Below are 15,000 nucleotides of genomic sequence, written 5' to 3'. Positions count from 1 at the left end.
CAACGCTTGACAGCCTCTTTCGCTTACGGCCATACCACCCTGGAAATGCCCGATCTCATCTGAACTCGGAAGTAAAGCAGGGTCGGGCCTGGTTAGTACTTGGATGGGAGACCGCCTGGGAATACCAGGTGCTGTAAGCTTTTCGAAGCCCTTCATTTGGCAGCTGATTTAAATAGCCAACGCTTGACAGCCTCTTTCGCTTACGGCCATACCACCCTGGAAATGCCCGATCTCATCTGAACTCGGAAGTAAAGCAGGGTCGGGCCTGGTTAGTACTTGGATGGGAGACCGCCTGGGAATACCAGGTGCTGTAAGCTTTTCGAAGCCCTTCATTTGGCAGCTGATTTAAATAGCCAACGCTTGACAGCCTCTTTCGCTTACGGCCATACCACCCTGGAAATGCCCGATCTCATCTGAACTCGGAAGTAAAGCAGGGTCGGGCCTGGTTAGTACTTGGATGGGAGACCGCCTGGGAATACCAGGTGCTGTAAGCTTTTCGAAGCCCTTCATTTGGCAGCTGATTTAAATAGCCAACGCTTGACAGCCTCTTTCGCTTACGGCCATACCACCCTGGAAATGCCCGATCTCATCTGAACTCGGAAGTAAAGCAGGGTCGGGCCTGGTTAGTACTTGGATGGGAGACCGCCTGGGAATACCAGGTGCTGTAAGCTTTTCGAAGTGCTTCATTTGGCAGCTGATTTAAATAGCCAACGCTTGACAGCCTCTTTCGCTTACGGCCATACCACCCTGGAAATGCCCGATCTCATCTGAACTCGGAAGTAAAGCAGGGTCGGGCCTGGTTAGTACTTGGATGGGAGACCGCCTGGGAATACCAGGTGCTGTAAGCTTTTCGAAGCCCTTCATTTGGCAGCTGATTTAAATAGCCAACGCTTGACAGCCTCTTTCGCTTACGGCCATACCACCCTGGAAATGCCCGATCTCATCTGAACTCGGAAGTAAAGCAGGGTCGGGCCTGGTTAGTACTTGGATGGGAGACCGCCTGGGAATACCAGGTGCTGTAAGCTTTTCGAAGCCCTTCATTTGGCAGCTGATTTAAATAGCCAACGCTTGACAGCCTCTTTCGCTTACGGCCATACCACCCTGGAAATGCCCAATCTCATCTGAACTCGGAAGTAAAGCAGTGTCGGGCCTGGTTAGTACTTGGATGGGAGACCGCCTGGGAATACCAGGTGCTGTAAGCTTTTCGAAGCCCTTCATTTGGCAGCTGATTTAAATAGCCAACGCTTGACAGCCTCTTTCGCTTACGGCCATACCACCCTGGAAATGCCCGATCTCATCTGAACTCGGAAGTAAAGCAGGGTCGGGCCTGGTTAGTACTTGGATGGGAGACCGCCTGGGAATACCAGGTGCTGTAAGCTTTTCGAAGTGCTTCATTTGGCAGCTGATTTAAATAGCCAACGCTTGACAGCCTCATTCGCTTACGGCCATACCACCCTGGAAATGCCCGATCTCATCTGAACTCGGAAGTAAAGCAGGGTCGGGCCTGGTTAGTACTTGGATGGGAGACCGCCTGGGAATACCAGGTGCTGTAAGCTTTTCGAAGCCCTTCATTTGGCAGCTGATTTAAATAGCCAACGCTTGACAGCCTCTTTCGCTTACGGCCATACCACCCTGGAAATGCCCGATCTCATCTGAACTCGGAAGTAAAGCAGGGTCGGGCCTGGTTAGTACTTGGATGGGAGACCGCCTGGGAATACCAGGTGCTGTAAGCTTTTCGAAGTGCTTCATTTGGCAGCTGATTTAAATAGCCAACGCTTGACAGCCTCTTTCGCTTATGGCCATACCACCCTGGAAATGCCCGATCTCATCTGAACTCGGAAGTAAAGCAGGGTCGGGCCTGGTTAGTACTTGGATGGGAGACCGCCTGGGAATACCAGGTGCTGTAAGCTTTTCGAAGTGCTTCATTTGGCAGCTGATTTAAATAGCCAACGCTTGACAGCCTTTTTCGCTTACGGCCATACCACCCTGGAAATGCCCAATCTCATCTGAACTCGGAAGTAAAGCAGGGTCGGGCCTGGTTAGTACTTGGATGGGAGACCGCCTGGGAATACCAGGTGCTGTAAGCTTTTCGAAGCCCTTCATTTGGCAGCTGATTTAAATAGCCAACGCTTGACAGCCTCTTTCGCTTACGGCCATACCACCCTGGAAATGCCCGATCTCATCTGAACTCGGAAGTAAAGCAGGGTCGGGCCTGGTTAGTACTTGGATGGGAGACCGCCTGGGAATACCAGGTGCTGTAAGCTTTTCGAAGCCCTTCATTTGGCAGCTGATTTAAATAGCCAACGCTTGACAGCCTCTTTCGCTTACGGCCATACCACCCTGGAAATGCCCGATCTCATCTGAACTCGGAAGTAAAGCAGGGTCGGGCCTGGTTAGTACTTGGATGGGAGACCGCCTGGGAATACCAGGTGCTGTAAGCTTTTCGAAGTGCTTCATTTGGCAGCTGATTTAAATAGCCAACGCTTGACAGCCTCTTTCGCTTATGGCCATACCACCCTGGAAATGCCCGATCTCATCTGAACTCGGAAGTAAAGCAGGGTCGGGCCTGGTTAGTACTTAGATGGGAGACCGCCTGGGAATACCAGGTGCTGTAAGCTTTTCGAAGTGCTTCATTTGGCAGCTGATTTAAATAGCCAACGCTTGACAGCCTCTTTCGCTTACGGCCGTACCACCCTGGAAATGCCCGATCTCATCTGATCTCGGAAGTAAAGCAGGGTCGGGCCTGGTTAGTACTTGGATGGGAGACCGCCTGGGAATACCAGGTGCTGTAAGCTTTTCGAAGCCCTTCATTTGGCAGCTGATTTAAATAGCCAACGCTTGACAGCCTCTTTCGCTTACGGCCATACCACCCTGGAAATGCCCGATCTCATCTGAACTCGGAAGTAAAGCAGGGTCGGGCCTGGTTAGTACTTGGATGGGAGACCGCCTGGGAATACCAGGTGCTGTAAGCTTTTCGAAGTGCTTCATTTGGCAGCTGATTTAAATAGCCAACGCTTGACAGCCTCTTTCGCTTATGGCCATACCACCCTGGAAATGCCCGATCTCATCTGAACTCGGAAGTAAAGCAGGGTCGGGCCTGGTTAGTACTTGGATGGGAGACCGCCTGGGAATACCAGGTGCTGTAAGCTTTTCGAAGTGCTTCATTTGGCAGCTGATTTAAATAGCCAACGCTTGACAGCCTCTTTCGCTTACGGCCATACCACCCTGGAAATGCCCGATCTCATCTGATCTCGGAAGTAAAGCAGGGTCGGGCCTGGTTAGTACTTGGATGGGAGACCGCCTGGGAATACCAGGTGCTGTAAGCTTTTCGAAGTGCTTCATTTGGCAGCTGATTTAAATAGCCAACGCTTGACAGCCTTTTTCGCTTACGGCCATACCACCCTGGAAATGCCCAATCTCATCTGAACTCGGAAGTAAAGCAGGGTCGGGCCTGGTTAGTACTTGGATGGGAGACCGCCTGGGAATACCAGGTGCTGTAAGCTTTTCGAAGCCCTTCATTTGGCAGCTGATTTAAATAGCCAACGCTTGACAGCCTCTTTCGCTTACGGCCATACCACCCTGGAAATGCCCGATCTCATCTGAACTCGGAAGTAAAGCAGGGTCGGGCCTGGTTAGTACTTGGATGGGAGACCGCCTGGGAATACCAGGTGCTGTAAGCTTTTCGAAGCCCTTCATTTGGCAGCTGATTTAAATAGCCAACGCTTGACAGCCTCTTTCGCTTACGGCCATACCACCCTGGAAATGCCCGATCTCATCTGAACTCGGAAGTAAAGCAGGGTCGGGCCTGGTTAGTACTTGGATGGGAGACCGCCTGGGAATACCAGGTGCTGTAAGCTTTTCGAAGTGCTTCATTTGGCAGCTGATTTAAATAGCCAACGCTTGACAGCCTCTTTCGCTTATGGCCATACCACCCTGGAAATGCCCGATCTCATCTGAACTCGGAAGTAAAGCAGGGTCGGGCCTGGTTAGTACTTAGATGGGAGACCGCCTGGGAATACCAGGTGCTGTAAGCTTTTCGAAGTGCTTCATTTGGCAGCTGATTTAAATAGCCAACGCTTGACAGCCTCTTTCGCTTACGGCCGTACCACCCTGGAAATGCCCGATCTCATCTGATCTCGGAAGTAAAGCAGGGTCGGGCCTGGTTAGTACTTGGATGGGAGACCGCCTGGGAATACCAGGTGCTGTAAGCTTTTCGAAGCCCTTCATTTGGCAGCTGATTTAAATAGCCAACGCTTGACAGCCTCTTTCGCTTACGGCCATACCACCCTGGAAATGCCCAATCTCATCTGAACTCGGAAGTAAAGCAGGGTCGGGCCTGGTTAGTACTTGGATGGGAGACCGCCTGGGAATACCAGGTGCTGTAAGCTTTTCGAAGCCCTTCATTTGGCAGCTGATTTAAATAGCCAACGCTTGACAGCCTCTTTCGCTTATGGCCATACCACCCTGGAAATGCCCGATCTCATCTGAACTCGGAAGTAAAGCAGGGTCGGGCCTGGTTAGTACTTGGATGGGAGACCGCCTGGGAATACCAGGTGCTGTAAGCTTTTCGAAGTGCTTCATTTGGCAGCTGATTTAAATAGCCAACGCTTGACAGCCTTTTTCGCTTACGGCCATACCACCCTGGAAATGCCCAATCTCATCTGAACTCGGAAGTAAAGCAGGGTCGGGCCTGGTTAGTACTTGGATGGGAGACCGCCTGGGAATACCAGGTGCTGTAAGCTTTTCGAAGCCCTTCATTTGGCAGCTGATTTAAATAGCCAACGCTTGACAGCCTCTTTCGCTTACGGCCATACCACCCTGGAAATGCCCGATCTCATCTGAACTCGGAAGTAAAGCAGGGTCGGGCCTGGTTAGTACTTGGATGGGAGACCGCCTGGGAATACCAGGTGCTGTAAGCTTTTCGAAGCCCTTCATTTGGCAGCTGATTTAAATAGCCAACGCTTGACAGCCTCTTTCGCTTACGGCCATACCACCCTGGAAATGCCCGATCTCATCTGAACTCGGAAGTAAAGCAGGGTCGGGCCTGGTTAGTACTTGGATGGGAGACCGCCTGGGAATACCAGGTGCTGTAAGCTTTTCGAAGTGCTTCATTTGGCAGCTGATTTAAATAGCCAACGCTTGACAGCCTCTTTCGCTTATGGCCATACCACCCTGGAAATGCCCGATCTCATCTGAACTCGGAAGTAAAGCAGGGTCGGGCCTGGTTAGTACTTGGATGGGAGACCGCCTGGGAATACCAGGTGCTGTAAGCTTTTCGAAGTGCTTCATTTGGCAGCTGATTTAAATAGCCAACGCTTGACAGCCTCTTTCGCTTACGGCCATACCACCCTGGAAATGCCCGATCTCATCTGATCTCGGAAGTAAAGCAGGGTCGGGCCTGGTTAGTACTTGGATGGGAGACCGCCTGGGAATACCAGGTGCTGTAAGCTTTTCGAAGTGCTTCATTTGGCAGCTGATTTAAATAGCCAACGCTTGACAGCCTTTTTCGCTTACGGCCATACCACCCTGGAAATGCCCAATCTCATCTGAACTCGGAAGTAAAGCAGGGTCGGGCCTGGTTAGTACTTGGATGGGAGACCGCCTGGGAATACCAGGTGCTGTAAGCTTTTCGAAGCCCTTCATTTGGCAGCTGATTTAAATAGCCAACGCTTGACAGCCTCTTTCGCTTACGGCCATACCACCCTGGAAATGCCCGATCTCATCTGAACTCGGAAGTAAAGCAGGGTCGGGCCTGGTTAGTACTTGGATGGGAGACCGCCTGGGAATACCAGGTGCTGTAAGCTTTTCGAAGCCCTTCATTTGGCAGCTGATTTAAATAGCCAACGCTTGACAGCCTCTTTCGCTTACGGCCATACCACCCTGGAAATGCCCGATCTCATCTGAACTCGGAAGTAAAGCAGGGTCGGGCCTGGTTAGTACTTGGATGGGAGACCGCCTGGGAATACCAGGTGCTGTAAGCTTTTCGAAGTGCTTCATTTGGCAGCTGATTTAAATAGCCAACGCTTGACAGCCTCTTTCGCTTATGGCCATACCACCCTGGAAATGCCCGATCTCATCTGAACTCGGAAGTAAAGCAGGGTCGGGCCTGGTTAGTACTTAGATGGGAGACCGCCTGGGAATACCAGGTGCTGTAAGCTTTTCGAAGTGCTTCATTTGGCAGCTGATTTAAATAGCCAACGCTTGACAGCCTCTTTCGCTTACGGCCGTACCACCCTGGAAATGCCCGATCTCATCTGATCTCGGAAGTAAAGCAGGGTCGGGCCTGGTTAGTACTTGGATGGGAGACCGCCTGGGAATACCAGGTGCTGTAAGCTTTTCGAAGCCCTTCATTTGGCAGCTGATTTAAATAGCCAACGCTTGACAGCCTCTTTCGCTTACGGCCATACCACCCTGGAAATGCCCGATCTCATCTGAACTCGGAAGTAAAGCAGGGTCGGGCCTGGTTAGTACTTGGATGGGAGACCGCCTGGGAATACCAGGTGCTGTAAGCTTTTCGAAGTGCTTCATTTGGCAGCTGATTTAAATAGCCAACGCTTGACAGCCTCTTTCGCTTATGGCCATACCACCCTGGAAATGCCCGATCTCATCTGAACTCGGAAGTAAAGCAGGGTCGGGCCTGGTTAGTACTTGGATGGGAGACCGCCTGGGAATACCAGGTGCTGTAAGCTTTTCGAAGTGCTTCATTTGGCAGCTGATTTAAATAGCCAACGCTTGACAGCCTCTTTCGCTTACGGCCATACCACCCTGGAAATGCCCGATCTCATCTGATCTCGGAAGTAAAGCAGGGTCGGGCCTGGTTAGTACTTGGATGGGAGACCGCCTGGGAATACCAGGTGCTGTAAGCTTTTCGAAGTGCTTCATTTGGCAGCTGATTTAAATAGCCAACGCTTGACAGCCTTTTTCGCTTACGGCCATACCACCCTGGAAATGCCCAATCTCATCTGAACTCGGAAGTAAAGCAGGGTCGGGCCTGGTTAGTACTTGGATGGGAGACCGCCTGGGAATACCAGGTGCTGTAAGCTTTTCGAAGCCCTTCATTTGGCAGCTGATTTAAATAGCCAACGCTTGACAGCCTCTTTCGCTTACGGCCATACCACCCTGGAAATGCCCGATCTCATCTGAACTCGGAAGTAAAGCAGGGTCGGGCCTGGTTAGTACTTGGATGGGAGACCGCCTGGGAATACCAGGTGCTGTAAGCTTTTCGAAGCCCTTCATTTGGCAGCTGATTTAAATAGCCAACGCTTGACAGCCTCTTTCGCTTACGGCCATACCACCCTGGAAATGCCCGATCTCATCTGAACTCGGAAGTAAAGCAGGGTCGGGCCTGGTTAGTACTTGGATGGGAGACCGCCTGGGAATACCAGGTGCTGTAAGCTTTTCGAAGTGCTTCATTTGGCAGCTGATTTAAATAGCCAACGCTTGACAGCCTCTTTCGCTTATGGCCATACCACCCTGGAAATGCCCGATCTCATCTGAACTCGGAAGTAAAGCAGGGTCGGGCCTGGTTAGTACTTAGATGGGAGACCGCCTGGGAATACCAGGTGCTGTAAGCTTTTCGAAGTGCTTCATTTGGCAGCTGATTTAAATAGCCAACGCTTGACAGCCTCTTTCGCTTACGGCCGTACCACCCTGGAAATGCCCGATCTCATCTGATCTCGGAAGTAAAGCAGGGTCGGGCCTGGTTAGTACTTGGATGGGAGACCGCCTGGGAATACCAGGTGCTGTAAGCTTTTCGAAGCCCTTCATTTGGCAGCTGATTTAAATAGCCAACGCTTGACAGCCTCTTTCGCTTACGGCCATACCACCCTGGAAATGCCCAATCTCATCTGAACTCGGAAGTAAAGCAGGGTCGGGCCTGGTTAGTACTTGGATGGGAGACCGCCTGGGAATACCAGGTGCTGTAAGCTTTTCGAAGCCCTTCATTTGGCAGCTGATTTAAATAGCCAACGCTTGACAGCCTCTTTCGCTTATGGCCATACCACCCTGGAAATGCCCGATCTCATCTGAACTCGGAAGTAAAGCAGGGTCGGGCCTGGTTAGTACTTGGATGGGAGACCGCCTGGGAATACCAGGTGCTGTAAGCTTTTCGAAGTGCTTCATTTGGCAGCTGATTTAAATAGCCAACGCTTGACAGCCTTTTTCGCTTACGGCCATACCACCCTGGAAATGCCCAATCTCATCTGAACTCGGAAGTAAAGCAGGGTCGGGCCTGGTTAGTACTTGGATGGGAGACCGCCTGGGAATACCAGGTGCTGTAAGCTTTTCGAAGCCCTTCATTTGGCAGCTGATTTAAATAGCCAACGCTTGACAGCCTCTTTCGCTTACGGCCATACCACCCTGGAAATGCCCGATCTCATCTGAACTCGGAAGTAAAGCAGGGTCGGGCCTGGTTAGTACTTGGATGGTAGACCGCCTGGGAATACCAGGTGCTGTAAGCTTTTCGAAGCCCTTCATTTGGCAGCTGATTTAAATAGCCAACGCTTGACAGCCTCTTTCGCTTACGGCCATACCACCCTGGAAATGCCCGATCTCATCTGAACTCGGAAGTAAAGCAGGGTCGGGCCTGGTTAGTACTTGGATGGGAGACCGCCTGGGAATACCAGGTGCTGTAAGCTTTTCGAAGTGCTTCATTTGGCAGCTGATTTAAATAGCCAACGCTTGACAGCCTCTTTCGCTTATGGCCATACCACCCTGGAAATGCCCGATCTCATCTGAACTCGGAAGTAAAGCAGGGTCGGGCCTGGTTAGTACTTGGATGGGAGACCGCCTGGGAATACCAGGTGCTGTAAGCTTTTCGAAGTGCTTCATTTGGCAGCTGATTTAAATAGCCAACGCTTGACAGCCTCTTTCGCTTACGGCCATACCACCCTGGAAATGCCCGATCTCATCTGATCTCGGAAGTAAAGCAGGGTCGGGCCTGGTTAGTACTTGGATGGGAGACCGCCTGGGAATACCAGGTGCTGTAAGCTTTTCGAAGTGCTTCATTTGGCAGCTGATTTAAATAGCCAACGCTTGACAGCCTTTTTCGCTTACGGCCATACCACCCTGGAAATGCCCAATCTCATCTGAACTCGGAAGTAAAGCAGGGTCGGGCCTGGTTAGTACTTGGATGGGAGACCGCCTGGGAATACCAGGTGCTGTAAGCTTTTCGAAGCCCTTCATTTGGCAGCTGATTTAAATAGCCAACGCTTGACAGCCTCTTTCGCTTACGGCCATACCACCCTGGAAATGCCCGATCTCATCTGAACTCGGAAGTAAAGCAGGGTCGGGCCTGGTTAGTACTTGGATGGGAGACCGCCTGGGAATACCAGGTGCTGTAAGCTTTTCGAAGCCCTTCATTTGGCAGCTGATTTAAATAGCCAACGCTTGACAGCCTCTTTCGCTTACGGCCATACCACCCTGGAAATGCCCGATCTCATCTGAACTCGGAAGTAAAGCAGGGTCGGGCCTGGTTAGTACTTGGATGGGAGACCGCCTGGGAATACCAGGTGCTGTAAGCTTTTCGAAGTGCTTCATTTGGCAGCTGATTTAAATAGCCAACGCTTGACAGCCTCTTTCGCTTATGGCCATACCACCCTGGAAATGCCCGATCTCATCTGAACTCGGAAGTAAAGCAGGGTCGGGCCTGGTTAGTACTTAGATGGGAGACCGCCTGGGAATACCAGGTGCTGTAAGCTTTTCGAAGTGCTTCATTTGGCAGCTGATTTAAATAGCCAACGCTTGACAGCCTCTTTCGCTTACGGCCGTACCACCCTGGAAATGCCCGATCTCATCTGATCTCGGAAGTAAAGCAGGGTCGGGCCTGGTTAGTACTTGGATGGGAGACCGCCTGGGAATACCAGGTGCTGTAAGCTTTTCGAAGCCCTTCATTTGGCAGCTGATTTAAATAGCCAACGCTTGACAGCCTCTTTCGCTTACGGCCATACCACCCTGGAAATGCCCGATCTCATCTGAACTCGGAAGTAAAGCAGGGTCGGGCCTGGTTAGTACTTGGATGGGAGACCGCCTGGGAATACCAGGTGCTGTAAGCTTTTCGAAGTGCTTCATTTGGCAGCTGATTTAAATAGCCAACGCTTGACAGCCTCTTTCGCTTATGGCCATACCACCCTGGAAATGCCCGATCTCATCTGAACTCGGAAGTAAAGCAGGGTCGGGCCTGGTTAGTACTTGGATGGGAGACCGCCTGGGAATACCAGGTGCTGTAAGCTTTTCGAAGTGCTTCATTTGGCAGCTGATTTAAATAGCCAACGCTTGACAGCCTCTTTCGCTTACGGCCATACTACCCTGGAAATGCCCGATCTCATCTGATCTCGGAAGTAAAGCAGGGTCGGGCCTGGTTAGTACTTGGATGGGAGACCGCCTGGGAATACCAGGTGCTGTAAGCTTTTCGAAGTGCTTCATTTGGCAGCTGATTTAAATAGCCAACGCTTGACAGCCTTTTTCGCTTACGGCCATACCACCCTGGAAATGCCCAATCTCATCTGAACTCGGAAGTAAAGCAGGGTCGGGCCTGGTTAGTACTTGGATGGGAGACCGCCTGGGAATACCAGGTGCTGTAAGCTTTTCGAAGCCCTTCATTTGGCAGCTGATTTAAATAGCCAACGCTTGACAGCCTCTTTCGCTTACGGCCATACCACCCTGGAAATGCCCGATCTCATCTGAACTCGGAAGTAAAGCAGGGTCGGGCCTGGTTAGTACTTGGATGGGAGACCGCCTGGGAATACCAGGTGCTGTAAGCTTTTCGAAGCCCTTCATTTGGCAGCTGATTTAAATAGCCAACGCTTGACAGCCTCTTTCGCTTACGGCCATACCACCCTGGAAATGCCCGATCTCATCTGAACTCGGAAGTAAAGCAGGGTCGGGCCTGGTTAGTACTTGGATGGGAGACCGCCTGGGAATACCAGGTGCTGTAAGCTTTTCGAAGTGCTTCATTTGGCAGCTGATTTAAATAGCCAACGCTTGACAGCCTCTTTCGCTTATGGCCATACCACCCTGGAAATGCCCGATCTCATCTGAACTCGGAAGTAAAGCAGGGTCGGGCCTGGTTAGTACTTAGATGGGAGACCGCCTGGGAATACCAGGTGCTGTAAGCTTTTCGAAGTGCTTCATTTGGCAGCTGATTTAAATAGCCAACGCTTGACAGCCTCTTTCGCTTACGGCCGTACCACCCTGGAAATGCCCGATCTCATCTGATCTCGGAAGTAAAGCAGGGTCGGGCCTGGTTAGTACTTGGATGGGAGACCGCCTGGGAATACCAGGTGCTGTAAGCTTTTCGAAGCCCTTCATTTGGCAGCTGATTTAAATAGCCAACGCTTGACAGCCTCTTTCGCTTACGGCCATACCACCCTGGAAATGCCCGATCTCATCTGAACTCGGAAGTAAAGCAGGGTCGGGCCTGGTTAGTACTTGGATGGGAGACCGCCTGGGAATACCAGGTGCTGTAAGCTTTTCGAAGTGCTTCATTTGGCAGCTGATTTAAATAGCCAACGCTTGACAGCCTCTTTCGCTTATGGCCATACCACCCTGGAAATGCCCGATCTCATCTGAACTCGGAAGTAAAGCAGGGTCGGGCCTGGTTAGTACTTGGATGGGAGACCGCCTGGGAATACCAGGTGCTGTAAGCTTTTCGAAGTGCTTCATTTGGCAGCTGATTTAAATAGCCAACGCTTGACAGCCTCTTTCGCTTACGGCCATACTACCCTGGAAATGCCCGATCTCATCTGATCTCGGAAGTAAAGCAGGGTCGGGCCTGGTTAGTACTTGGATGGGAGACCGCCTGGGAATACCAGGTGCTGTAAGCTTTTCGAAGTGCTTCATTTGGCAGCTGATTTAAATAGCCAACGCTTGACAGCCTTTTTCGCTTACGGCCATACCACCCTGGAAATGCCCAATCTCATCTGAACTCGGAAGTAAAGCAGGGTCGGGCCTGGTTAGTACTTGGATGGGAGACCGCCTGGGAATACCAGGTGCTGTAAGCTTTTCGAAGCCCTTCATTTGGCAGCTGATTTAAATAGCCAACGCTTGACAGCCTCTTTCGCTTACGGCCATACCACCCTGGAAATGCCCGATCTCATCTGAACTCGGAAGTAAAGCAGGGTCGGGCCTGGTTAGTACTTGGATGGGAGACCGCCTGGGAATACCAGGTGCTGTAAGCTTTTCGAAGCCCTTCATTTGGCAGCTGATTTAAATAGCCAACGCTTGACAGCCTCTTTCGCTTACGGCCATACCACCCTGGAAATGCCCGATCTCATCTGAACTCGGAAGTAAAGCAGGGTCGGGCCTGGTTAGTACTTGGATGGGAGACCGCCTGGGAATACCAGGTGCTGTAAGCTTTTCGAAGTGCTTCATTTGGCAGCTGATTTAAATAGCCAACGCTTGACAGCCTCTTTCGCTTATGGCCATACCACCCTGGAAATGCCCGATCTCATCTGAACTCGGAAGTAAAGCAGGGTCGGGCCTGGTTAGTACTTAGATGGGAGACCGCCTGGGAATACCAGGTGCTGTAAGCTTTTCGAAGTGCTTCATTTGGCAGCTGATTTAAATAGCCAACGCTTGACAGCCTCTTTCGCTTACGGCCGTACCACCCTGGAAATGCCCGATCTCATCTGATCTCGGAAGTAAAGCAGGGTCGGGCCTGGTTAGTACTTGGATGGGAGACCGCCTGGGAATACCAGGTGCTGTAAGCTTTTCGAAGCCCTTCATTTGGCAGCTGATTTAAATAGCCAACGCTTGACAGCCTCTTTCGCTTACGGCCATACCACCCTGGAAATGCCCGATCTCATCTGAACTCGGAAGTAAAGCAGGGTCGGGCCTGGTTAGTACTTGGATGGGAGACCGCCTGGGAATACCAGGTGCTGTAAGCTTTTCGAAGTGCTTCATTTGGCAGCTGATTTAAATAGCCAACGCTTGACAGCCTCTTTCGCTTACGGCCATACCACCCTGGAAATGCCCGATCTCATCTGAACTCGGAAGTAAAGCAGGGTCGGGCCTGGTTAGTACTTGGATGGGAGACCGCCTGGGAATACCAGGTGCTGTAAGCTTTTCGAAGTGCTTCATTTGGCAGCTGATTTAAATAGCCAACGCTTGACAGCCTCTTTCGCTTACGGCCATACTACCCTGGAAATGCCCGATCTCATCTGATCTCGGAAGTAAAGCAGGGTCGGGCCTGGTTAGTACTTGGATGGGAGACCGCCTGGGAATACCAGGTGCTGTAAGCTTTTCGAAGTGCTTCATTTGGCAGCTGATTTAAATAGCCAACGCTTGACAGCCTTTTTCGCTTACGGCCATACCACCCTGGAAATGCCCAATCTCATCTGAACTCGGAAGTAAAGCAGGGTCGGGCCTGGTTAGTACTTGGATGGGAGACCGCCTGGGAATACCAGGTGCTGTAAGCTTTTCGAAGCCCTTCATTTGGCAGCTGATTTAAATAGCCAACGCTTGACAGCCTCTTTCGCTTACGGCCATACCACCCTGGAAATGCCCGATCTCATCTGAACTCGGAAGTAAAGCAGGGTCGGGCCTGGTTAGTACTTGGATGGGAGACCGCCTGGGAATACCAGGTGCTGTAAGCTTTTCGAAGCCCTTCATTTGGCAGCTGATTTAAATAGCCAACGCTTGACAGCCTCTTTCGCTTACGGCCATACCACCCTGGAAATGCCCGATCTCATCTGAACTCGGAAGTAAAGCAGGGTCGGGCCTGGTTAGTACTTGGATGGGAGACCGCCTGGGAATACCAGGTGCTGTAAGCTTTTCGAAGTGCTTCATTTGGCAGCTGATTTAAATAGCCAACGCTTGACAGCCTCTTTCGCTTATGGCCATACCACCCTGGAAATGCCCGATCTCATCTGAACTCGGAAGTAAAGCAGGGTCGGGCCTGGTTAGTACTTAGATGGGAGACCGCCTGGGAATACCAGGTGCTGTAAGCTTTTCGAAGTGCTTCATTTGGCAGCTGATTTAAATAGCCAACGCTTGACAGCCTCTTTCGCTTACGGCCGTACCACCCTGGAAATGCCCGATCTCATCTGATCTCGGAAGTAAAGCAGGGTCGGGCCTGGTTAGTACTTGGATGGGAGACCGCCTGGGAATACCAGGTGCTGTAAGCTTTTCGAAGCCCTTCATTTGGCAGCTGATTTAAATAGCCAACGCTTGACAGCCTCTTTCGCTTACGGCCATACCACCCTGGAAATGCCCGATCTCATCTGAACTCGGAAGTAAAGCAGGGTCGGGCCTGGTTAGTACTTGGATGGGAGACCGCCTGGGAATACCAGGTGCTGTAAGCTTTTCGAAGTGCTTCATTTGGCAGCTGATTTAAATAGCCAACGCTTGACAGCCTCTTTCGCTTATGGCCATACCACCCTGGAAATGCCCGATCTCATCTGAACTCGGAAGTAAAGCAGGGTCGGGCCTGGTTAGTACTTGGATGGGAGACCGCCTGGGAATACCAGGTGCTGTAAGCTTTTCGAAGTGCTTCATTTGGCAGCTGATTTAAATAGCCAACGCTTGACAGCCTCTTTCGCTTACGGCCATACTACCCTGGAAATGCCCGATCTCATCTGATCTCGGAAGTAAAGCAGGGTCGGGCCTGGTTAGTACTTGGATGGGAGACCGCCTGGGAATACCAGGTGCTGTAAGCTTTTCGAAGTGCTTCATTTGGCAGCTGATTTAAATAGCCAACGCTTGACAGCCTTTTTCGCTTACGGCCATACCACCCTGGAAATGCCCAATCTCATCTGAACTCGGAAGTAAAGCAGGGTCGGGCCTGGTTAGTACTTGGATGGGAGACCGCCTGGGAATACCAGGTGCTGTAAGCTTTTCGAAGCCCTTCATTTGGCAGCTGATTTAAATAGCCAACGCTTGACAGCCTCTTTCGCTTACGGCCATACCACCCTGGAAATGCCCGATCTCATCTGAACTCGGAAGTAAAGCAGGGTCGGGCCTGGTTAGTACTTGGATGGGAGACCGCCTGGGAATACCAGGTGC

General features: G+C 51.4%; 85 non-coding genes across 85 annotated transcripts in view; all 85 read left to right on the top strand.

The window, feature by feature from the left end:
• The first annotated feature begins 21 nt into the window (after window positions 1-21).
• LOC137492380 (5S ribosomal RNA) lies at window positions 22-140 on the top strand. The gene has a single exon (XR_015486235.1). It is a non-coding gene; the product is annotated as a 5S ribosomal RNA (ribosomal RNA).
• Window positions 141-198: 58 nt separating this feature from the next.
• On the top strand, window positions 199-317 carry LOC137492381 (5S ribosomal RNA). Its single transcript, XR_015486234.1, has one exon. It is a non-coding gene; the product is annotated as a 5S ribosomal RNA (ribosomal RNA).
• A 58-nt stretch (window positions 318-375) lies between these two features.
• LOC137492383 (5S ribosomal RNA) lies at window positions 376-494 on the top strand. The gene has a single exon (XR_015486233.1). It is a non-coding gene; the product is annotated as a 5S ribosomal RNA (ribosomal RNA).
• Window positions 495-552: 58 nt separating this feature from the next.
• On the top strand, window positions 553-671 carry LOC137492384 (5S ribosomal RNA). Its single transcript, XR_015486232.1, has one exon. It is a non-coding gene; the product is annotated as a 5S ribosomal RNA (ribosomal RNA).
• A 58-nt stretch (window positions 672-729) lies between these two features.
• LOC137492385 (5S ribosomal RNA) lies at window positions 730-848 on the top strand. Its single transcript, XR_015486231.1, has one exon. It is a non-coding gene; the product is annotated as a 5S ribosomal RNA (ribosomal RNA).
• A 58-nt stretch (window positions 849-906) lies between these two features.
• On the top strand, window positions 907-1,025 carry LOC137492386 (5S ribosomal RNA). Its single transcript, XR_015486230.1, has one exon. It is a non-coding gene; the product is annotated as a 5S ribosomal RNA (ribosomal RNA).
• Window positions 1,026-1,083: 58 nt separating this feature from the next.
• LOC141383683 (5S ribosomal RNA) lies at window positions 1,084-1,202 on the top strand. Its single transcript, XR_015489213.2, has one exon. It is a non-coding gene; the product is annotated as a 5S ribosomal RNA (ribosomal RNA).
• A 58-nt stretch (window positions 1,203-1,260) lies between these two features.
• Window positions 1,261-1,379, top strand: LOC137492388 (5S ribosomal RNA). Its single transcript, XR_015486228.1, has one exon. It is a non-coding gene; the product is annotated as a 5S ribosomal RNA (ribosomal RNA).
• A 58-nt stretch (window positions 1,380-1,437) lies between these two features.
• On the top strand, window positions 1,438-1,556 carry LOC137492389 (5S ribosomal RNA). Its single transcript, XR_015486227.1, has one exon. It is a non-coding gene; the product is annotated as a 5S ribosomal RNA (ribosomal RNA).
• A 58-nt stretch (window positions 1,557-1,614) lies between these two features.
• On the top strand, window positions 1,615-1,733 carry LOC137492390 (5S ribosomal RNA). Its single transcript, XR_015486226.1, has one exon. It is a non-coding gene; the product is annotated as a 5S ribosomal RNA (ribosomal RNA).
• A 58-nt stretch (window positions 1,734-1,791) lies between these two features.
• Window positions 1,792-1,910, top strand: LOC137492391 (5S ribosomal RNA). Its single transcript, XR_015488256.1, has one exon. It is a non-coding gene; the product is annotated as a 5S ribosomal RNA (ribosomal RNA).
• A 58-nt stretch (window positions 1,911-1,968) lies between these two features.
• On the top strand, window positions 1,969-2,087 carry LOC141383714 (5S ribosomal RNA). The gene has a single exon (XR_015489306.1). It is a non-coding gene; the product is annotated as a 5S ribosomal RNA (ribosomal RNA).
• A 58-nt stretch (window positions 2,088-2,145) lies between these two features.
• LOC137492394 (5S ribosomal RNA) lies at window positions 2,146-2,264 on the top strand. Its single transcript, XR_015486225.1, has one exon. It is a non-coding gene; the product is annotated as a 5S ribosomal RNA (ribosomal RNA).
• Window positions 2,265-2,322: 58 nt separating this feature from the next.
• LOC137492395 (5S ribosomal RNA) lies at window positions 2,323-2,441 on the top strand. The gene has a single exon (XR_015486224.1). It is a non-coding gene; the product is annotated as a 5S ribosomal RNA (ribosomal RNA).
• A 58-nt stretch (window positions 2,442-2,499) lies between these two features.
• On the top strand, window positions 2,500-2,618 carry LOC141383498 (5S ribosomal RNA). The gene has a single exon (XR_015488607.1). It is a non-coding gene; the product is annotated as a 5S ribosomal RNA (ribosomal RNA).
• Window positions 2,619-2,676: 58 nt separating this feature from the next.
• Window positions 2,677-2,795, top strand: LOC141383640 (5S ribosomal RNA). The gene has a single exon (XR_015489165.1). It is a non-coding gene; the product is annotated as a 5S ribosomal RNA (ribosomal RNA).
• A 58-nt stretch (window positions 2,796-2,853) lies between these two features.
• On the top strand, window positions 2,854-2,972 carry LOC137492398 (5S ribosomal RNA). Its single transcript, XR_015486223.1, has one exon. It is a non-coding gene; the product is annotated as a 5S ribosomal RNA (ribosomal RNA).
• Window positions 2,973-3,030: 58 nt separating this feature from the next.
• On the top strand, window positions 3,031-3,149 carry LOC141383322 (5S ribosomal RNA). The gene has a single exon (XR_015488255.1). It is a non-coding gene; the product is annotated as a 5S ribosomal RNA (ribosomal RNA).
• A 58-nt stretch (window positions 3,150-3,207) lies between these two features.
• LOC137492400 (5S ribosomal RNA) lies at window positions 3,208-3,326 on the top strand. Its single transcript, XR_015488201.1, has one exon. It is a non-coding gene; the product is annotated as a 5S ribosomal RNA (ribosomal RNA).
• A 58-nt stretch (window positions 3,327-3,384) lies between these two features.
• On the top strand, window positions 3,385-3,503 carry LOC141383713 (5S ribosomal RNA). The gene has a single exon (XR_015489305.1). It is a non-coding gene; the product is annotated as a 5S ribosomal RNA (ribosomal RNA).
• A 58-nt stretch (window positions 3,504-3,561) lies between these two features.
• Window positions 3,562-3,680, top strand: LOC137492402 (5S ribosomal RNA). The gene has a single exon (XR_015486221.1). It is a non-coding gene; the product is annotated as a 5S ribosomal RNA (ribosomal RNA).
• A 58-nt stretch (window positions 3,681-3,738) lies between these two features.
• Window positions 3,739-3,857, top strand: LOC137492403 (5S ribosomal RNA). The gene has a single exon (XR_015486220.1). It is a non-coding gene; the product is annotated as a 5S ribosomal RNA (ribosomal RNA).
• Window positions 3,858-3,915: 58 nt separating this feature from the next.
• Window positions 3,916-4,034, top strand: LOC141383497 (5S ribosomal RNA). Its single transcript, XR_015488605.1, has one exon. It is a non-coding gene; the product is annotated as a 5S ribosomal RNA (ribosomal RNA).
• Window positions 4,035-4,092: 58 nt separating this feature from the next.
• Window positions 4,093-4,211, top strand: LOC141383639 (5S ribosomal RNA). Its single transcript, XR_015489164.1, has one exon. It is a non-coding gene; the product is annotated as a 5S ribosomal RNA (ribosomal RNA).
• A 58-nt stretch (window positions 4,212-4,269) lies between these two features.
• LOC141383712 (5S ribosomal RNA) lies at window positions 4,270-4,388 on the top strand. The gene has a single exon (XR_015489304.1). It is a non-coding gene; the product is annotated as a 5S ribosomal RNA (ribosomal RNA).
• Window positions 4,389-4,446: 58 nt separating this feature from the next.
• Window positions 4,447-4,565, top strand: LOC141383321 (5S ribosomal RNA). Its single transcript, XR_015488254.1, has one exon. It is a non-coding gene; the product is annotated as a 5S ribosomal RNA (ribosomal RNA).
• A 58-nt stretch (window positions 4,566-4,623) lies between these two features.
• On the top strand, window positions 4,624-4,742 carry LOC141383711 (5S ribosomal RNA). Its single transcript, XR_015489302.1, has one exon. It is a non-coding gene; the product is annotated as a 5S ribosomal RNA (ribosomal RNA).
• Window positions 4,743-4,800: 58 nt separating this feature from the next.
• On the top strand, window positions 4,801-4,919 carry LOC137494395 (5S ribosomal RNA). The gene has a single exon (XR_015486219.1). It is a non-coding gene; the product is annotated as a 5S ribosomal RNA (ribosomal RNA).
• Window positions 4,920-4,977: 58 nt separating this feature from the next.
• On the top strand, window positions 4,978-5,096 carry LOC137494508 (5S ribosomal RNA). Its single transcript, XR_015486218.1, has one exon. It is a non-coding gene; the product is annotated as a 5S ribosomal RNA (ribosomal RNA).
• Window positions 5,097-5,154: 58 nt separating this feature from the next.
• Window positions 5,155-5,273, top strand: LOC137494619 (5S ribosomal RNA). The gene has a single exon (XR_015488253.1). It is a non-coding gene; the product is annotated as a 5S ribosomal RNA (ribosomal RNA).
• Window positions 5,274-5,331: 58 nt separating this feature from the next.
• On the top strand, window positions 5,332-5,450 carry LOC137494731 (5S ribosomal RNA). The gene has a single exon (XR_015488200.1). It is a non-coding gene; the product is annotated as a 5S ribosomal RNA (ribosomal RNA).
• A 58-nt stretch (window positions 5,451-5,508) lies between these two features.
• Window positions 5,509-5,627, top strand: LOC137494845 (5S ribosomal RNA). Its single transcript, XR_015489301.1, has one exon. It is a non-coding gene; the product is annotated as a 5S ribosomal RNA (ribosomal RNA).
• A 58-nt stretch (window positions 5,628-5,685) lies between these two features.
• On the top strand, window positions 5,686-5,804 carry LOC137494957 (5S ribosomal RNA). The gene has a single exon (XR_015486216.1). It is a non-coding gene; the product is annotated as a 5S ribosomal RNA (ribosomal RNA).
• Window positions 5,805-5,862: 58 nt separating this feature from the next.
• On the top strand, window positions 5,863-5,981 carry LOC137495069 (5S ribosomal RNA). Its single transcript, XR_015486215.1, has one exon. It is a non-coding gene; the product is annotated as a 5S ribosomal RNA (ribosomal RNA).
• A 58-nt stretch (window positions 5,982-6,039) lies between these two features.
• LOC141383496 (5S ribosomal RNA) lies at window positions 6,040-6,158 on the top strand. Its single transcript, XR_015488604.1, has one exon. It is a non-coding gene; the product is annotated as a 5S ribosomal RNA (ribosomal RNA).
• A 58-nt stretch (window positions 6,159-6,216) lies between these two features.
• On the top strand, window positions 6,217-6,335 carry LOC141383638 (5S ribosomal RNA). Its single transcript, XR_015489163.1, has one exon. It is a non-coding gene; the product is annotated as a 5S ribosomal RNA (ribosomal RNA).
• A 58-nt stretch (window positions 6,336-6,393) lies between these two features.
• LOC137493669 (5S ribosomal RNA) lies at window positions 6,394-6,512 on the top strand. The gene has a single exon (XR_015486214.1). It is a non-coding gene; the product is annotated as a 5S ribosomal RNA (ribosomal RNA).
• A 58-nt stretch (window positions 6,513-6,570) lies between these two features.
• LOC141383320 (5S ribosomal RNA) lies at window positions 6,571-6,689 on the top strand. Its single transcript, XR_015488252.1, has one exon. It is a non-coding gene; the product is annotated as a 5S ribosomal RNA (ribosomal RNA).
• Window positions 6,690-6,747: 58 nt separating this feature from the next.
• On the top strand, window positions 6,748-6,866 carry LOC137495169 (5S ribosomal RNA). The gene has a single exon (XR_015488199.1). It is a non-coding gene; the product is annotated as a 5S ribosomal RNA (ribosomal RNA).
• A 58-nt stretch (window positions 6,867-6,924) lies between these two features.
• Window positions 6,925-7,043, top strand: LOC141383710 (5S ribosomal RNA). The gene has a single exon (XR_015489299.1). It is a non-coding gene; the product is annotated as a 5S ribosomal RNA (ribosomal RNA).
• Window positions 7,044-7,101: 58 nt separating this feature from the next.
• On the top strand, window positions 7,102-7,220 carry LOC137495180 (5S ribosomal RNA). The gene has a single exon (XR_015486213.1). It is a non-coding gene; the product is annotated as a 5S ribosomal RNA (ribosomal RNA).
• A 58-nt stretch (window positions 7,221-7,278) lies between these two features.
• On the top strand, window positions 7,279-7,397 carry LOC137495191 (5S ribosomal RNA). Its single transcript, XR_015486212.1, has one exon. It is a non-coding gene; the product is annotated as a 5S ribosomal RNA (ribosomal RNA).
• Window positions 7,398-7,455: 58 nt separating this feature from the next.
• Window positions 7,456-7,574, top strand: LOC141383495 (5S ribosomal RNA). The gene has a single exon (XR_015488603.1). It is a non-coding gene; the product is annotated as a 5S ribosomal RNA (ribosomal RNA).
• A 58-nt stretch (window positions 7,575-7,632) lies between these two features.
• Window positions 7,633-7,751, top strand: LOC141383637 (5S ribosomal RNA). Its single transcript, XR_015489162.1, has one exon. It is a non-coding gene; the product is annotated as a 5S ribosomal RNA (ribosomal RNA).
• Window positions 7,752-7,809: 58 nt separating this feature from the next.
• Window positions 7,810-7,928, top strand: LOC141383709 (5S ribosomal RNA). Its single transcript, XR_015489298.1, has one exon. It is a non-coding gene; the product is annotated as a 5S ribosomal RNA (ribosomal RNA).
• Window positions 7,929-7,986: 58 nt separating this feature from the next.
• Window positions 7,987-8,105, top strand: LOC141383319 (5S ribosomal RNA). The gene has a single exon (XR_015488251.1). It is a non-coding gene; the product is annotated as a 5S ribosomal RNA (ribosomal RNA).
• Window positions 8,106-8,163: 58 nt separating this feature from the next.
• Window positions 8,164-8,282, top strand: LOC137493523 (5S ribosomal RNA). Its single transcript, XR_015489297.1, has one exon. It is a non-coding gene; the product is annotated as a 5S ribosomal RNA (ribosomal RNA).
• A 58-nt stretch (window positions 8,283-8,340) lies between these two features.
• LOC141383535 (5S ribosomal RNA) lies at window positions 8,341-8,459 on the top strand. The gene has a single exon (XR_015488795.1). It is a non-coding gene; the product is annotated as a 5S ribosomal RNA (ribosomal RNA).
• A 58-nt stretch (window positions 8,460-8,517) lies between these two features.
• LOC137495226 (5S ribosomal RNA) lies at window positions 8,518-8,636 on the top strand. Its single transcript, XR_015486211.1, has one exon. It is a non-coding gene; the product is annotated as a 5S ribosomal RNA (ribosomal RNA).
• A 58-nt stretch (window positions 8,637-8,694) lies between these two features.
• LOC141383318 (5S ribosomal RNA) lies at window positions 8,695-8,813 on the top strand. Its single transcript, XR_015488249.1, has one exon. It is a non-coding gene; the product is annotated as a 5S ribosomal RNA (ribosomal RNA).
• A 58-nt stretch (window positions 8,814-8,871) lies between these two features.
• On the top strand, window positions 8,872-8,990 carry LOC137495248 (5S ribosomal RNA). Its single transcript, XR_015488198.1, has one exon. It is a non-coding gene; the product is annotated as a 5S ribosomal RNA (ribosomal RNA).
• Window positions 8,991-9,048: 58 nt separating this feature from the next.
• On the top strand, window positions 9,049-9,167 carry LOC137495259 (5S ribosomal RNA). Its single transcript, XR_015489296.1, has one exon. It is a non-coding gene; the product is annotated as a 5S ribosomal RNA (ribosomal RNA).
• Window positions 9,168-9,225: 58 nt separating this feature from the next.
• LOC137493524 (5S ribosomal RNA) lies at window positions 9,226-9,344 on the top strand. Its single transcript, XR_015486210.1, has one exon. It is a non-coding gene; the product is annotated as a 5S ribosomal RNA (ribosomal RNA).
• Window positions 9,345-9,402: 58 nt separating this feature from the next.
• On the top strand, window positions 9,403-9,521 carry LOC137493896 (5S ribosomal RNA). Its single transcript, XR_015486209.1, has one exon. It is a non-coding gene; the product is annotated as a 5S ribosomal RNA (ribosomal RNA).
• A 58-nt stretch (window positions 9,522-9,579) lies between these two features.
• On the top strand, window positions 9,580-9,698 carry LOC141383494 (5S ribosomal RNA). The gene has a single exon (XR_015488602.1). It is a non-coding gene; the product is annotated as a 5S ribosomal RNA (ribosomal RNA).
• Window positions 9,699-9,756: 58 nt separating this feature from the next.
• On the top strand, window positions 9,757-9,875 carry LOC137491605 (5S ribosomal RNA). Its single transcript, XR_015489161.1, has one exon. It is a non-coding gene; the product is annotated as a 5S ribosomal RNA (ribosomal RNA).
• A 58-nt stretch (window positions 9,876-9,933) lies between these two features.
• On the top strand, window positions 9,934-10,052 carry LOC137491616 (5S ribosomal RNA). Its single transcript, XR_015486208.1, has one exon. It is a non-coding gene; the product is annotated as a 5S ribosomal RNA (ribosomal RNA).
• Window positions 10,053-10,110: 58 nt separating this feature from the next.
• LOC137491627 (5S ribosomal RNA) lies at window positions 10,111-10,229 on the top strand. Its single transcript, XR_015488248.1, has one exon. It is a non-coding gene; the product is annotated as a 5S ribosomal RNA (ribosomal RNA).
• Window positions 10,230-10,287: 58 nt separating this feature from the next.
• On the top strand, window positions 10,288-10,406 carry LOC141383593 (5S ribosomal RNA). The gene has a single exon (XR_015489012.1). It is a non-coding gene; the product is annotated as a 5S ribosomal RNA (ribosomal RNA).
• Window positions 10,407-10,464: 58 nt separating this feature from the next.
• On the top strand, window positions 10,465-10,583 carry LOC137491650 (5S ribosomal RNA). Its single transcript, XR_015489295.1, has one exon. It is a non-coding gene; the product is annotated as a 5S ribosomal RNA (ribosomal RNA).
• Window positions 10,584-10,641: 58 nt separating this feature from the next.
• Window positions 10,642-10,760, top strand: LOC137491661 (5S ribosomal RNA). The gene has a single exon (XR_015486207.1). It is a non-coding gene; the product is annotated as a 5S ribosomal RNA (ribosomal RNA).
• A 58-nt stretch (window positions 10,761-10,818) lies between these two features.
• LOC137491672 (5S ribosomal RNA) lies at window positions 10,819-10,937 on the top strand. The gene has a single exon (XR_015486204.1). It is a non-coding gene; the product is annotated as a 5S ribosomal RNA (ribosomal RNA).
• Window positions 10,938-10,995: 58 nt separating this feature from the next.
• LOC141383493 (5S ribosomal RNA) lies at window positions 10,996-11,114 on the top strand. The gene has a single exon (XR_015488601.1). It is a non-coding gene; the product is annotated as a 5S ribosomal RNA (ribosomal RNA).
• Window positions 11,115-11,172: 58 nt separating this feature from the next.
• Window positions 11,173-11,291, top strand: LOC137493437 (5S ribosomal RNA). Its single transcript, XR_015489160.1, has one exon. It is a non-coding gene; the product is annotated as a 5S ribosomal RNA (ribosomal RNA).
• A 58-nt stretch (window positions 11,292-11,349) lies between these two features.
• On the top strand, window positions 11,350-11,468 carry LOC137491683 (5S ribosomal RNA). Its single transcript, XR_015486203.1, has one exon. It is a non-coding gene; the product is annotated as a 5S ribosomal RNA (ribosomal RNA).
• A 58-nt stretch (window positions 11,469-11,526) lies between these two features.
• On the top strand, window positions 11,527-11,645 carry LOC141383317 (5S ribosomal RNA). Its single transcript, XR_015488247.1, has one exon. It is a non-coding gene; the product is annotated as a 5S ribosomal RNA (ribosomal RNA).
• Window positions 11,646-11,703: 58 nt separating this feature from the next.
• Window positions 11,704-11,822, top strand: LOC141383592 (5S ribosomal RNA). Its single transcript, XR_015489011.1, has one exon. It is a non-coding gene; the product is annotated as a 5S ribosomal RNA (ribosomal RNA).
• A 58-nt stretch (window positions 11,823-11,880) lies between these two features.
• LOC141383707 (5S ribosomal RNA) lies at window positions 11,881-11,999 on the top strand. Its single transcript, XR_015489294.1, has one exon. It is a non-coding gene; the product is annotated as a 5S ribosomal RNA (ribosomal RNA).
• A 58-nt stretch (window positions 12,000-12,057) lies between these two features.
• Window positions 12,058-12,176, top strand: LOC137493898 (5S ribosomal RNA). Its single transcript, XR_015486202.1, has one exon. It is a non-coding gene; the product is annotated as a 5S ribosomal RNA (ribosomal RNA).
• A 58-nt stretch (window positions 12,177-12,234) lies between these two features.
• Window positions 12,235-12,353, top strand: LOC137493446 (5S ribosomal RNA). The gene has a single exon (XR_015486201.1). It is a non-coding gene; the product is annotated as a 5S ribosomal RNA (ribosomal RNA).
• Window positions 12,354-12,411: 58 nt separating this feature from the next.
• LOC141383492 (5S ribosomal RNA) lies at window positions 12,412-12,530 on the top strand. The gene has a single exon (XR_015488600.1). It is a non-coding gene; the product is annotated as a 5S ribosomal RNA (ribosomal RNA).
• A 58-nt stretch (window positions 12,531-12,588) lies between these two features.
• Window positions 12,589-12,707, top strand: LOC141383635 (5S ribosomal RNA). Its single transcript, XR_015489159.1, has one exon. It is a non-coding gene; the product is annotated as a 5S ribosomal RNA (ribosomal RNA).
• Window positions 12,708-12,765: 58 nt separating this feature from the next.
• Window positions 12,766-12,884, top strand: LOC137491727 (5S ribosomal RNA). Its single transcript, XR_015486200.1, has one exon. It is a non-coding gene; the product is annotated as a 5S ribosomal RNA (ribosomal RNA).
• A 58-nt stretch (window positions 12,885-12,942) lies between these two features.
• Window positions 12,943-13,061, top strand: LOC137493447 (5S ribosomal RNA). Its single transcript, XR_015486199.1, has one exon. It is a non-coding gene; the product is annotated as a 5S ribosomal RNA (ribosomal RNA).
• A 58-nt stretch (window positions 13,062-13,119) lies between these two features.
• LOC137493439 (5S ribosomal RNA) lies at window positions 13,120-13,238 on the top strand. The gene has a single exon (XR_015489009.1). It is a non-coding gene; the product is annotated as a 5S ribosomal RNA (ribosomal RNA).
• Window positions 13,239-13,296: 58 nt separating this feature from the next.
• On the top strand, window positions 13,297-13,415 carry LOC141383706 (5S ribosomal RNA). Its single transcript, XR_015489293.1, has one exon. It is a non-coding gene; the product is annotated as a 5S ribosomal RNA (ribosomal RNA).
• Window positions 13,416-13,473: 58 nt separating this feature from the next.
• On the top strand, window positions 13,474-13,592 carry LOC137493448 (5S ribosomal RNA). The gene has a single exon (XR_015486198.1). It is a non-coding gene; the product is annotated as a 5S ribosomal RNA (ribosomal RNA).
• A 58-nt stretch (window positions 13,593-13,650) lies between these two features.
• Window positions 13,651-13,769, top strand: LOC137491749 (5S ribosomal RNA). Its single transcript, XR_015486197.1, has one exon. It is a non-coding gene; the product is annotated as a 5S ribosomal RNA (ribosomal RNA).
• Window positions 13,770-13,827: 58 nt separating this feature from the next.
• On the top strand, window positions 13,828-13,946 carry LOC137493450 (5S ribosomal RNA). The gene has a single exon (XR_015488599.1). It is a non-coding gene; the product is annotated as a 5S ribosomal RNA (ribosomal RNA).
• Window positions 13,947-14,004: 58 nt separating this feature from the next.
• Window positions 14,005-14,123, top strand: LOC141383634 (5S ribosomal RNA). Its single transcript, XR_015489158.1, has one exon. It is a non-coding gene; the product is annotated as a 5S ribosomal RNA (ribosomal RNA).
• A 58-nt stretch (window positions 14,124-14,181) lies between these two features.
• LOC137493900 (5S ribosomal RNA) lies at window positions 14,182-14,300 on the top strand. Its single transcript, XR_015486196.1, has one exon. It is a non-coding gene; the product is annotated as a 5S ribosomal RNA (ribosomal RNA).
• A 58-nt stretch (window positions 14,301-14,358) lies between these two features.
• LOC141383315 (5S ribosomal RNA) lies at window positions 14,359-14,477 on the top strand. Its single transcript, XR_015488246.1, has one exon. It is a non-coding gene; the product is annotated as a 5S ribosomal RNA (ribosomal RNA).
• A 58-nt stretch (window positions 14,478-14,535) lies between these two features.
• On the top strand, window positions 14,536-14,654 carry LOC141383591 (5S ribosomal RNA). Its single transcript, XR_015489008.1, has one exon. It is a non-coding gene; the product is annotated as a 5S ribosomal RNA (ribosomal RNA).
• A 58-nt stretch (window positions 14,655-14,712) lies between these two features.
• On the top strand, window positions 14,713-14,831 carry LOC141383705 (5S ribosomal RNA). The gene has a single exon (XR_015489292.1). It is a non-coding gene; the product is annotated as a 5S ribosomal RNA (ribosomal RNA).
• A 58-nt stretch (window positions 14,832-14,889) lies between these two features.
• The window catches only part of LOC137491783 (5S ribosomal RNA), a 119-nt gene continuing 8 nt past the window's right edge, over window positions 14,890-15,000 (top strand). The window contains exon 1 of the ribosomal RNA XR_015486195.1: window positions 14,890-15,000. This exon is cut by the window's right edge and continues 8 nt beyond it. This is a non-coding gene — a ribosomal RNA (5S ribosomal RNA).

This window comes from Danio rerio, chromosome 4 (assembly GCF_052040795.2).
Source record: "Danio rerio strain M-AB ecotype USA chromosome 4, GRCz13ab, whole genome shotgun sequence".
NCBI lineage: Eukaryota > Metazoa > Chordata > Actinopteri > Cypriniformes > Danionidae > Danio > Danio rerio.
This window is presented reverse-complemented; position numbering and strand designations above follow the sequence as displayed.